The sequence below is a fragment of the Sphaerodactylus townsendi genome, linkage group LG07 (genome assembly GCF_021028975.2).
Source record: "Sphaerodactylus townsendi isolate TG3544 linkage group LG07, MPM_Stown_v2.3, whole genome shotgun sequence".
Classification (NCBI taxonomy): Eukaryota; Metazoa; Chordata; class Lepidosauria; order Squamata; family Sphaerodactylidae; genus Sphaerodactylus; species Sphaerodactylus townsendi.
In genome coordinates this window covers 97,355,391-97,369,657 of record NC_059431.1, presented here as the reverse complement: position 1 = coordinate 97,369,657, position 14,267 = coordinate 97,355,391, and the positions used below count along the sequence as shown (strand labels likewise).

Below are 14,267 nucleotides of genomic sequence, written 5' to 3'. Positions count from 1 at the left end.
GTGGATGGACTTCTTCCTATCCCTTTGAACAGCAGTTTTCCTTTTACATACTTGAAATTTGTGAATGGTTCTATTTTTGGGCTTGCCAAGGGGGAGGTCAGAACCAGCTACAAAATTATTGTAATGTTTCTTAATAACTGTAAATTTATCCCTTCAGGGGGTTGAAATGGCTCTGGACAAGCCTTCAACAGATGACCAACATCATGACCAACATCAACACACACTCACCCATACACAAATCCTGCAATCTTTTTGTGTGTGGAGAAACAGCACCTTAGATGCTATAATATACTGACATTCTAGGCAGACAGATCACTGAGTTGGCAGAAGCATCTCGAAGTTGCAAGCTCTCTCTCTCTCAGGGCACTTTCACACATGCAGAATAATGCACTTTCAATCCACTTTCAATGCACCTTGCAGCTGGATTTTACTGTGCAAAATAGTAAAATCCACTTGCAAACAGTTGTGAAAGTGGATTGAAAATACATTGTTCTGTATGGGTAAAAGTGTCCTGAGATTCTGAAATTAAGCTGATTTTGGCCCCTTTCGCACATGTAGAATAATGCACTTTCAATCCACTTTCAATGTGCTTTGCAGCTGGATTTTACTGTGTGAAATAGCAAAATCCACTTGCAAACCATTGTGAAAGTAGATTGAATGTGCAGAAGGGACCACAGAAAACCAGTGGCACTTTAAAGACTAACAAATGTTATTCCTCATATAAGTTACAAAAGATTATGCTGGAATAAACTTCATTCACTATTAAAGAGCTATTTGATGTCTGTTTTGCTTTGCTAGAACAAATGGCTTGGGATACCTTTGGAGTCACTATCTGAAGAACTCCCCTTTAAAGGAACTAACCCCTCTAATACCTGGAATTTGGGCTACTTCTTTGAGAAATGGGCAGACATACCCTCCCCACCCCCAACAGTTCCCATATCTTTCAAGCATATTGAAGGCTGTTTTTTAATTTCAGCTTGAAATTGAGTTCTTAGATTCTTATATTAAAGTGGCAATTCTATATTTTAGCCACTTCCAACCGGGATGTTACAGGCGTTATGATATCAGGCCAAAATCTGGGGCAGCTAGGTTTGGCTTCCCATTCTGCCAAGGAGCACAGGAGGGTAACCCTAAAGCATTCTCTTTCAGCCTAACCTACCTGACAGAGTTGTTGTGAGGATAAAGTGGAGGTGAGAAGAATAATGTTATACACTGGTTTGGCTCCCTACTGGGGAGAAAAGCAAGGTATAAATACCTAAATCAACCCATCAGTAGAGAATGAGAATCCCATTCCATCCATGGATTTCCCCCAATTCAGGTCACTCTCCAGGGCCAGGATGTTGGAATAAGCGACTTCTGCATGCCTGGACAATGGGGGGTGCTGTGTATATCACTCTAACTGTGATGTTGCCTCTCTTGTTTGCCCTCCTTGTCTGGGCCAGGAGACCGCCCACTAACTTCCTTTCCTCCCCATGCTGATTTCACTTCTGTCGTAGTCTTTGACCTGAGCACATGGTCAATGGCAGCCTGCCACAGTGGGGCTTTCCCACTGTCGCATTCTCTCACCTGCACACACGTGATGGCGCGGTAGAGTGCCCACTTGTCCATAGGGAAAGTATTCTCTTAGACTAGGGTTTCTTTCTATATACCTTTTTCCTGGAACAAAACTGTGAACTGGAGTTGCTTGAATAAATGTAAGTTTTACCTTTTACATTTTATCTCTTGAGAAGTTTCTATAAACTGCACCCACACACACTACTGGGCAGATCCATAATTCTAAACAAAATCTAACACAGGAAAGCACCTGTGGTTTTGAAATGTGAATTAAAAGGGACCTGAGACAATGGACTTCGTCCAAGAGCATCTGTAAAGCAGGTGGGCTACGAGAACAGTGAGAGGACATGGAAAAGCTTAAGGCCATGAATGCCCTTTGCCACTTCTGGACTATTATGGTGTGTGTCACAGGGGATGTCTCTCATTTATTATGCCTAAAAGCTTATGCTTCAAAACCACTGTGAATTATAGCTTTGCACTAGTGATAGGAGCCAGATGGATCTTCAGATCTTGGGAACGGCTGCCTAGCTCCAGCAAGACAGGTATGAACATGTCAGCACTCCCTTGTCCGGAGGCCAAACATAGCTGGCATCAGGTGTGTGAAAAGTTCATGATGGCTGTGAGACTTTGGAGGGGGTAAAAAAAAGGCTGTCTCTAGCCAGCAACTGGACAGAAGCATTTTTCCCTCCCGAAAGATGGGGCAGTCAGCCCCTAAAAGTAGTAGAAAAATCTTTCCATTTGTGTTGCAATTTTAAAAAGGGAAACAAACCATGGCAGTCACTGACATCCTGATATGAACTGGAAAAGCTGTTTCATTTGGGGGCAATTTGACCAAGAGTGGTGATATTTTCACTTTCCATATACTCTTTAGGAAACTGTTTCTATAAGGCGGGAAAGATCTTTGTTCTGTGGGTTCTCCTCTCCCTTGCTGGTGAGAAGCTATATCATGATTTTTTTAAAGATAAACATTTGTGTCTCTGTCAGTTTAAACCCTTTCACGAATTACACAGTGTGCCAGAGGGCTGGAGGTAATTAATGACAAGGCTTTTAAAGTCTCTCCTCCTGCCAGACAAATGACAGGTGCCGTATCTTTAAATTAAATGTTAGGTATTTTATTTTTGCTGTAAATTCCCTTGCGCATCTGCTTAGGTCAAAAGCGGGGTTAGAAATAAACTAGGTAATGCCTTTTTAAAAAGTGTTCCTTAGCGATTCTGTGCATGTTGGCAAACTTTAAAGGGGCTGGAAGGTAGGTTTGAAAGAGTGTGAACCTAAGCAGAGTTACTTCCATGGGAGTCAACTCTGCTGTGAACTGCATGTATGGACAATTTTAGATCCTGTTTTGGAGGGCTTCTAAAAACTCTATGGGGCCTGTGGCATTTTTAAATGTAACCCCCCCCCCCCCCCCCCCCCGCCCATGTGTGTATGTTGTGCCATTAATTCCTTCTGACTCGTGGTGACCCCCCCCCCCAAAAAAAACACAAAAAAACACACCTCCTCTGTAGGCTCTAAAATGGTCCAAATTCCTGTGACTGACTTGGGGGATATAGTATTGTCTAGTTTGGTCTAAAGTTCTGGGAGACCCAGGTTTAATTCTCCTTCTCTTCCATGAGGTTTGCCAAGTGACCTTATGTAAGTCACTCTAGATCTCTTCATTACATGAAATGGGAGCGAACGCTACCAAGGATTCTCCCAATATGCACTGTTACCGTGTTGTATAAACAGGGGCAACACATGTATTTACCATGTGCAGCTTCAGTACATGTGAATATGAACCTTGAAAATGAATGTGAACTCGAATCCTGAAAATCCAGCAGTCAGTTCATGTATTTGGAAGCTGTATGTGCATGAGAAGTACATGTTGCCCTTTTTCACACAACATGGCGGCTGAACAGGGCCACTGCATTTAACATTATGCGTTTTGGGTAGCCTCTAGATATGTGGAACTAAAATGCCTGAAAAGGTCTTCCCTTTCAGCCTAATCCACCTAGGCATCTCAAATGCCTTAGAGGGAGGGAAGGACAAGAGGAAGTACTACATAAATAAATATGTACAGCTTTGTTAGCAATATGAGGTTAGGGAACACTGACATTCAAGACTTTGGTCTCCACATTCTGTCACCAGAAATATGCTGCATAACCAAGTTGAAATGGTTGGAAAGAATTGTCTCTTAGCATGTGTGGGATCTGCCCCCCCTCCTTGACTGCATTCATTAACTGAGTACCTGTTCCCACCTCCTCCTTTACAGTGACATTCACTTTTTCCAGCCTTGGCCTTTCTCGGCTGGCTGTTCTCATTCCCTCAATGTGCACCTTTGCACTTTTTCTTTGTGCTCATCTTGTCCATTCCCCCCCCCCCTTTTTTTGAGCTCCATTCCCCTTGGCTGGCTCACCCCTCCTTCGCGTAGCCCTCATGGGTGGTTTTGTCTCATTGGTTTGTGTGGTCTGCCCTGCACATTCCAGTCCTTTTTCTCCTCAGGACCTGACATGTTCCCCACAGAAAAGGGGATTTATCACATGGATTATGCTTTTCATTCTGGCTTTTGTTTTCAAAAAAAATCTCAGTCTTGCTCTCTCCTCCCCCTTTCCCTCTATTCTCCTTGCGCTTTGTGTATTGTGAAGTTTGTGTATACATATTTGAGGGCTTTCTGGCATGTCTGATGTTGTGATTCTGTGTGTGCCTGAGTTTGCATTATCCATCTTGCATTTCTTTGTTTTTCACACACAGGCTCGACTTGGCTGTCCAGAAGGTAATTTTTTTCCCTTCCATTGTTCTCCCTAGAAGTAGGATTAGAGACCCTACATGATTTCAAAGGTGGGGGGGTGTTATCCTAAGTAGGCAGTCTCTGTTTTAGTTGGGGGAATTAGCTGGAGACAGAGAGTAAGGGGGTGGGGTGTGTGTGTGTGAATAACTGGGATTGATAACCTATGTATTCCAGGATAGACCTGGGTGAAAACTCTCAATGAACAGGCAGTTGTACAATTAAAATTGGTTTTATACCAAAGAATAAAAATAGTAAAACAAGAACAATATTTGAAGCCATAAACACATACACAGAAAGCATGCAAGTCACTTCTTGAAAGGGAAAGAAGTTGGATAGGGTTTCAGGGATGGGTGATAGTTACCAGTCTTGAAGAGATGTCCAGGGAAAGCAGTGCTGAAGGGGAAAATGACCAGGATTTCCAGGAACAAAGGAAAGAGCCCACACATAAAAGAGAGGTGCCACACGGATCCAGAACACACACACACACACACACACTATGAATGGCCAAAAGACCAGTGTGGTGTAGTGGTTAAGAGCAGGTGGACTCTAACATGGAGAACCGGGTTTGATTCCCCACTCCTCCACATAAGTGGCAGAGTCTTATCTGGTGAACCAGATTTGCTTCCACACTCCTACATTCCTGCTGGGTAACCCTGGGCTGGTCACAGTTCTCTCAGAACTCTCTCACCCCCACCTACCACACAAGGTGTCTGTTGTGGGGAGAGGAAGAGAAAGGAGTTTGTAAGCTGCCTTGAGTCTCCTTACAGAAGAGAAAGTGGGGTATAAATACAAACTGTTGTTGTTGTTGTTGTTGTTGTTATTAATTCCCCCAAATGGGTCCTGAAGCAATGTGAGGTAAGCTGGGAGAAAGGCCACAGAAAAAAAGGATTGATCGCTTTGCTGGGGTTCCAATAAAAAAGATATGAGGGGCTTGGTGAGTTCTCAGGATCTAAGAGAGTGCCTGAACGATTTTCTTGAATACTGATTGATTGCTGGGACAGGTGTAAACAGGGTAAGTAACGGTCTGCTTGGCACACCGATTGAATCACCTTAAGGTGACACAATGGGGATTAGCTAGCCCCACTGTACAGCTAGGGGAAAATTTCATTGGCCAACTGGCTTCCTGCCCAGGCTTGACACACAAGATGGATCCCAAAACTCTCTCAAAGACATCCATTTTGTGGGGAGCAGTGCCTTGCTCTGATGCCAGTCTTTGGCCCCTGTCCCTTCATACCACCCTTAGTGGGAAGAGGGGTCCACCTGTTTACGAGAGAGAGAGATATTCTGTGTTTGCAATGACAGTGATCTCACACTTAGGATTGCTCTCAGAGATCTCCCCCCCCCTCACCCATTCCGTTATGGATTTCTTCCAGTTATGTCCCCTTTGTATCTTAGGTTGTCTTGTTCACAAGTTACAGTCAACACACATACAATCTGTGTACAGTATACATATGGTTTTTCTTTATCCACATATTGAGGGATCCTCATTACTCTCAGTGCATGTACAGCTGAACGTAAGATTAAAATCACACATTTATCTGATCCCTGGTTTGCTTTGTAAAGTGGATGCGCATTGACTATTTCTTACCAACAGAAACATGTACAAATATGATGTATGTGCATACACTGTAACATGTGAACTTTGCTCCTGAAGCGGGTAGTTTTGGCAAACTGAGCAGCGCAATTTCCAGCACCCCACCCAAATCAATGTTTAACACTATGCCTGACCTCACAATAGATCCGATTCCCCTTACTTCAGATTAGCTGCAAACAAATTCACTGACAACTAATGCTTGAATAGACAGATGGTGGAACGTGCTGATATTCTGTGCCCACGGACATGCATCTACATGCGTGTGAGCATGAATCAAGATGCACTTCTCTCCCCACCCCCACCCCCACCCCCGTCCCCAGCCTCACTTATAAAGACCCCGTGGGAAAGCTTTGAAACCTGGAAAACTCTAGTGCACATGTGTGTAGGCTAGAACAAAACATTTTAAGGCATTCTCAACATCTCCCAAAAGGGCAAAATAAGGGCAGTGATTTACTGGAACAGGAACCAGAAAATCGATACTGTCCTGGGTAAATAGAGGCCCCTGGAGCATTGTGATTATAAGGAGGGGAGGGAGGTTACTGTGTGAATGGGTGCTGTTGTTTTGCGCTCCCATCTGAAGTCTGGCAACCTGAAGTTTATGCACGTTTTTGTACTGATGGCGGGTGGAGAAGGCCTCATAAAAAAAACATGTGCGCTGCAGAATCCGGCACAGAATAAATGGAGACATTCAACAGCAGCATGAAATGAACTTCAGATAGCAGAGGGATTCCAAGTGGCAGGTTTGGCTGTGGCTGCCTCCACATATGTGTACATCTGTGGCTACAGGAACTTTGCCCAAACTTCTTCACTCAAAGCTATAGGCCTCTCAGCCTTTTGCTTCCATGTAGAGGAGGAGGGAGCTGCAGTGGGGGACCACGGGCCATTCCACCGGCACAGAAGGGGAGAAGCTTTGCTGCAGCCGTAGTAGGGAGCCGGCTACATCTCCTTTCTCTACCTCCAGCACAGTGGAAGAGGCCCTGGCTGCTCTTCTGTATGGGTCAGCTGCTCCTCTTTGTAGTAAAAAATGGAACAGAAAAAAGAGACGTGCAGAAATTTACTACACCAACTTGAACCAAAGCACGCATCCTGAGAGGATGTGAATGCCTATGGCTGTCTTTTAAAAAAATCGCAAAGAGCTTGCCAAATTCCCCTTTCTTTGAGCAGCTGGCTGGATCAGACCCCATTTAATATGTGTCAAGCCATCCAGGCGTAAAAGGGGAAGGGGGGGGTGACAGCAGAGCGGGAGAGAGAAAGAGTTTATAGTTAATGGCTGTGGTTAAAAATTCCACTGAGGGGGATTAAGGATTTGTGGCTCTGTTGTGGAAGCCCTGGAATAAACGTGGGACTGTTATTAGCGTTGCTGATTTGTGATTTTAAAAATAGCTGGTCACGGATGGAGCCCAGAATCAGTCTTGGCTAAGGCCCAGGGTGGATTTTTGCTAGAGAAAGGCTGGAATATTGCTATTCTGGGGGAAAAAATATGGAGGCTCAATTTGGGTTGGGATGGGGCAGAACCTCGTGCACCAAAGATGGAGTCAATTACAAAAAAAAAAATAGTTTTAACCCCTTGGTTCAAATCATTTGGTACCTTAAGCAAAATATTTTATCCGAACCTGGGGTAAAGTCACTCTAAAAATCTGAGCTAATGCCATTTCTGCAGCCTTGAGATTAGCAAGAAGTAAGTTTGCTGATTGGCTTGGAATCTTTAGAGATTTTTTTAAAAAATTGTATATGCCTATTTTCTTTTCAGTTTTAAACAATTGGGGTTTTTTTTCTGATGAATTTTAACCGGATCTGTTCCCTGTACTGTCTGAAAGCCCCTGTGCTATATAGATATTTTTTTTTAAAAAAAGAAATGATATGGTAGTTTACAATAAAGTCTGTGGCAATAAATGGCAGGACCATCTTATGGAGAGGTGGAGCTATTGTAAATTACACAGTTTATATACACGGCTCTAGATACTAGTAGAGGGGAATGAGCCATCTGTGGTCCCAACAAACTTACCATTTTGGTCTGAGAGGGAGGAGAGAGGAGAGGAAGAGGATGGGTGAATGGAGCCATGGTAATAAAGAAAGCAAATACACTCATAAAGCTTAGAAAAACACAATCTTCCCTCTCACCATGGTGGATTCAATACTAGAGTCTCCAGGGTCGTGAAAGCTTTAGTAACAGCCAAGCAGGGGGGAGGCAGGTACTAGTTTGATGGTTGCCAAAATGCCTGGGGGGGAAAGTGCCCTGTCCCTTTAATAGAGAATTGATGTGTAGAAGCTTTTCATGGGGTGGAGGCAAATAATATTGCCTAATCATTGCTGCAGATCAAACTGAGGTTAAAGGGACATCTAGAGGGCCCAGTTTCAATGCTAGCAACCCTAACATGTACACATGTGATATTGTCTTATCCTGACTCAAACTCTTGGTCAGTTCAGGTCAGTCATGTCTACCCTGACTGGAAACAGCTCTCCAAGGTCTTGGGCGGAGGTAATTCACATCCTCTGTTTAACGACGTTTAACTGGAGATGCTGGGAATTGAACCTGGGGCCTGCTGTACCACTGAGTTACATTTTCTAAATGAAAATGTCTTCCACTGAGACAGGCCACTGAAAGTCAAGTATTGCTTACTTGGGTTGGCCGCAACTGTCCAGGGTCTCAAGTGGTGAGGGAACAAAATCATACCTCCATAAGTTAGGAAGGGGGGGGGGGGTTCAGTTGTGTACAGCTCTGCAGAAAAAGGAGCAGATTAAAAAATGTGCTTCAGATAGAATGCATCTTGTTCCTCGATGACACAAAAATAATGGAGACTGCCTAGCCCAGGGGTAGGGAACCTGCGGCTCTCCAGATGTTCAGGAACTACAATTCCCATCAGCCCCTACCAGCATGGCCAATTGGCCATGCTGACAGAAAACTGATAGGGAATGCCTGGTCCCTGAGCTAAGAGGTTCCTACCCCGGGTCACTTCCAGTGATCTATTTAGAATGTGATGCAAAAAATAGTTGAAAACACAATTCCTGGCTTTGTAGAAACACCTGAAGTGGCATGTGTGAAATTGGTCTACCATCTCTATGTTCTGTAATAGCTGAAGTGCAGTCACACAACATAAACCTGTGCCTGGGGACCCCAGATACTCAATGCTTATTTTTATTGAGTGTTTTCAGACATGGGAACGTTCCCTTGAATGCTGTGGAAATACAGAGATCTCTGCTGTTGTTCCCCCTAGAATGTGGAGTATCACAAAAGCTTTCTCTGCCCTCAATACATTTTCCTCATCTCACAAATGCTTAACATTATCAGCTCCAAGTTATTAACACTGAAGGAAATTCTCTCTAGCTATGGACGCCAACATGTGAGTCATTTTTCTCTGAGAAGGAAGCTACATGTTTGGAATATCACAAGTTACAACTCATCTTGGACTGTAGCACTTTAGATCATGGCTTATAGGGGGATTCAATGTTTGAATGCCCACTGATGTTTATTCATTTTAAAAACGAAACAACTTTCTTCACATTGGAAGTAACACCTGAGGAAAGCACTGGCTAGAAGCCCTGGCAAGGGCTGTTAGATTAGAGTTCAAACAGATGTTCATTTTGCTGCTGGAGTCTGATGTGGTATAGTCCAGAAAGAGCTTTACCACTTGATGTTTCCAGATATGTATTTTGACTTTGATTCTTGGAGCCAGGCCCTTCAGTTGCACAAACACAGGGCTCAGTCACAGACTTGATTTCCTTGGAAATACCTGACGTGCTACCACAGGAGGATGCATTTCTCTCATCAGGGGATACAAAGGTTTGGGGCAGAGCTTCAGGTTGAGGGATGTGGCAAGTTTCTTTGCAGAAATTAAGCACTGGATGAACGGGAATGTGGTACTGGCAGACAGCCTTGAGAGTACCAAACAGCCAGATGCCAGCTTCACCTGTTATTTTCCATTCACCCCCGAGCTTTGCTACTCTTTGTTTAGACCATGAAAGATGCAGGAACATTCTGATGATGTGCCCCATGTTAATTAGTAGCTGGTAAAATGCCATTTGCATTTTCCACCCCAGGCCCTGAAATGTCTTGGCTGACCCTGCTGCAATGAAATACTCAAGTCACACACATGTCAAATTGGGCCAGAAGTTCTCACAAGGAGATTTCAAATTCCGATTACTCTGGGGGCAATTGCACATGCCATGATTGGACAGGGGACATCAAGGTAATTCTCTTAGTCACCTGCTCCACATTGCTGTTTTTTTCCCTTCTTCAACTGGCTATACTTTCTGTCATGCTGTGCGACTTTTGCCTCTTATGTAAATGTCAAAACAAGCTATTGTGAAAAGATGCAAATAAACCTAACTGGAAGGCTGACATGATTCTCCCAGAAGGATAGAAGTTAGCAAGCTTTCAGGGCTTTGTTAGGAATTTATTTTGCAAACTTCCAAAAGATCTGTAAATTGGTTATTCTTGGAGTGGCCCAGTGGTAGAGTATCTGCTTCTCACTCAGAACATCCCAGGATCAGCTCTAATTAAAAGGCTTACAATGGGAGAGACCTCTACCTTAGACATTGGCGAGTGGCTGCCAGTCAGAGTAGACAATGCTGAATTGATAGACCAGTGGTCTGACTAAGTCAGCAGCAGCTAAATGTGAACACATGATGTCATTCCAGTTGGACCCAAGTCAGTCAAAAGCCAAGCATTGGATGATGGGTTTGATTGTCATTCTTCACTATATACCTTTTTGGTTTGGTGCACTTCATGTTTTCTGTTTCTGTTTCTTTTGCAGAGAGATGGATGAGATGACCAGCAAACCTTTGAGACATCCCAGTAGCACCCACAGATTCCTAACACTGGAAGAAGGCACTTTCTGGAGGAGAGTGGTCCACCAAACTTTATTTAAAGTCTGCTGAGGAGCCTTCGAGCATCCTGACATGTCACATGTTCCAACTTTAAGGATGGACTTGGTTTGTTGAGTCTCCAATTACTCCATGGGGAGAATACACCACACACATTCTTTTGCAGTTGCATGAGCAGACCAGACAAGATGGTGGATGAGCCATCTTTGGTGGAGGCCAGGGCTTGGTTACTGACCAAACCCTTCAACCTTGGCTGATCACAACAGGGGTTTAGCTCGTCTCCACGTACTAGAGGCAGAGAAGGCAGCTGCCACCCCTAAAGCCAGGCTGGTAGAGCTTTGGCCCTGGATGGGGTAACAAAGTACTTTCATTTGGCCCAGACAGAAGCTTAACAACTACTTCTGAAAGAATCCTCCAACTTTGAAGACCACTGAAATATACACTGTCTCACAAAAAGATATTAGTAGATTGTATATTCTTCCGCCACAGAACTCAACATGCCAGACCTTCTTTGTTGTAGAATGCTTTGCCTGGGTTTTAGTGCTTACCTTCCCCCACTGCCCCCCACTCCATGTGAAAGTTTGATTATAGTTGTTTAATTAACTATAAATGCTCTTGTATCAAAGTACCATGTTCAGTGATGCACAAAATAATGGTTTTGAGAAAGGCAGCCTGTAAAAAATTCTTATATTCATTTGGGACTATATTCTAATGGGGAAGCATACAATTTCTCAACTGTTGCACCTCAGCTGACTGTAGTAACATCTTTATCTGAGACAGAGTATAGTCCATTCAAGGCTGCCCCCACAGTATAGAACATGCCTGTCTTCTCCTTGAAACATTTCCAGGGAATACATTGTTTATTTACTTCATTTATTTACAAAAATTATACCTGCCTTTCTGCCCTCATTAGGGCCTTCAGGGCTACCAAATTAAAAACAAACGTCATTAAAAATACCTTCAAAATGTTAAAACTAAACAAACAAGTCATCAAAATAATTAAAATCAAGCTAAAATACACAGATGAAAACATAAAAACAACCATTAAAACATAGTGCAAGGAAAAGGGATCACTCTGGCAATGCTAGATGAAACAAAAACATCTTTACCCGCTGACAGAAGGCAGCAGAAGGGGAAAAGCGAGTCTGTCTATAGAGAGAGTTGCAGACTTCTGTTGTCAACAGTGAGATGGCACTCTCCCACGTTGCCACCCACCTCTTCTCAGAAGGTGGACACACCTGAAGCAGGGCCTCTGAAGACACAGTGATTGGGTAGGTTTGTAAGGGTGTTTGCCACCTTTCAGGTATCTTAGTCCCAAGCCCTGTAGGGCTTTACAGCTCCATACTATAAATGCTCTTGTATCAAAGTCACCAATCAGAAATAGTAATGCTTTCAGAACTCTGGACTCTAAAAATTACAGAATATTCAGAAATGGCAAATCTGATGACCCTAGTAGTAAGAGACAACAGTTTGGACATTTTTTTTAGAAAACTGGAAACCTTTTATGGAACGTGTTTTGAAAACCTATCCAAATAGAGAAGTAGTGGCAGGGTTTGAAATCTAAAGAAAACAGTAGATCGTGAACACTAGAATGTATTTAAGGAATAGCTATTGAACTAATGTTATAATTATATGCATGAATCTAGAGTTAACTTTCAATCAAAAACAAGATAGCTAGAAGTCAATATATAGTGTAATGGGTTGTTTTTCCTTTATGTTGTATGTTTTGTTTGTGGTAGATGTGAGAACATTTTTTAAAATTATAATGAGAAAAAGATAGTAATGTTTATTAAGATGGTGGCTGTCATCTGCTGATTCTAATGTACTGTGTCAGGGAGTTACATCACACTGAAAAGGTAGGAAGGAGCTGGGACCTGATTCTGTGATGAGAATTTCTGTTCCAGCCCAGGCATGCCGCAAGCCCCTGCTGTCTGGGTCTCTGGCATGGCACACTGTCTGTGGCTGTTTTTTAAATTTCATAGACTATTCATAGAGTTGGAAGGGGCTACACAGGCCGTTTGGTCCAAACCCCACTCAATGAAGGATCAGCCTAAAGCATCCAAGACAAGTGTTTGTCCAGCTGCTGCTTAAAGACCAACAGTGAAAGGGAGCTCACCACTTCCCTATGTATCCGATTCTACTCTGCACAGCTTTTACTGGAAATGTTTCCGCCTAAAATCCAGTCAGATCCTTTCTGCCTGTAATTTAAACCCATTACTGCGAGTCCTATCCTCTACTGCCAACAGGAATAGCTCCTTGGCTGCCTCTAAGTGGCAGCCCTTCAAATACTTAGAGAGCAATCATGCCCCCTCTCAACCTCTTCTTCTCCAGACTAAACATTTCCAAATGCCTCAGTCTTTCCTTGTAGTGTCGTGTCTCCAGGCCCCTGATCACCCTCATCGCTCTCCTCTGCTCCTGCTCCATTCCGTCCACATCCTTTTAGTCTCCAAACTACAGCATGGCCTCTAGGTATGCTTGTTAACTGGATTGTACCTGTTTCACACTACTCTTTGAAGTCATGAATACACAAAGCTGCCTTTGACTGGGCCAGATCCCTGGTTCAGCTAGGTCAGCACTGCCTATTTTGATTGACAGTGGCTCTCCAAAGTTGCAGGTCTTCCACATCACCTGCTCAGTGGCGAAGCTGCCACGGGGACATCTGGGGCGGTTTGTCCCGGGCGCCACCAAAAGAAGTCATGTGGGGGGTGCAAAATAGCGAGAACACCCCCCCTCCTCCTTGCCCTTCGCTTTTTTTAAAGCTGAGAAAAGTCCTTTTCTTGGCTTTAACCCCCCAACACCCAGAATGGAGGCTGCAGCGCCCCCTCACTCTCAGAAGTTCCCTCTGAGAGTGAGAGGGGCACTGAAGCCTCTAAGCTAAGCTCTGGGCTTCCTCTTTTTTTAAGCCAAGAAAGGTCCCTTTCTTGGCTTAAGAAGAGGAAGCCCATAGCGCCGAGTTTAGAGACTGCACACAGCGCCCCTCTCACTCTCAGAAGTTCCCTCTGAGAGGGAGAGGGGTGCTGAAGCCTCTAAGCTCGGGCCTTTGGGCTTCCTCTTTTTTTAAGCCGAGAAAGGGACCTTTCTTGGCTTAAAAAGAAGAGGAAGCCCATAGCTCCGAGTTTAAAGGCTGCACACGTGACCTGCTACCTGATTCCTTTTTGTCAGGTGAGCCGGGGATTGACCCAGGGACCTGCTGCATGCAAAGTGGATGCTTGCTCATGGATCCACAGCAGCAAAGATTTGTACTGAATTTCAGAGAATATTTTCTAGAGGAGCAAGAACACGTTATATGCAAACACGGCTGAACAAAACTTGAACATTATTATTATTTATTGGGTTTATAGACCGCCCTCCCACTCTGGAGTGGAGAAACTGTGTGCTCTTGGCTATCCTGAACTTGTCAGATCTCAAAAGCTAAGCAGGGTCAGTTCTTGCTGGTACTTGGATTCCTTGGAGACCACCAAGGAATACTAGGGTTGCTATGCATACGATGGTGATGGCAAACCACCTCTGAATGTATCTTGCCCTGAAAATCCT

The 14,267-nt window shown here is 43.9% G+C and overlaps 1 long non-coding RNA gene across 1 annotated transcript; it reads left to right on the top strand.

Annotated features, from left to right (window-relative positions):
- The first annotated feature begins 1,638 nt into the window (after nt 1-1,638).
- Nucleotides 1,639-12,512, top strand: LOC125436853. Its single transcript, XR_007245127.1, has 3 exons — nt 1,639-1,694; nt 4,279-4,300; nt 10,664-12,512. It is a non-coding gene; the product is annotated as an uncharacterized LOC125436853 (long non-coding RNA).
- The last annotated feature ends 1,755 nt before the right edge of the window (nt 12,513-14,267 follow it).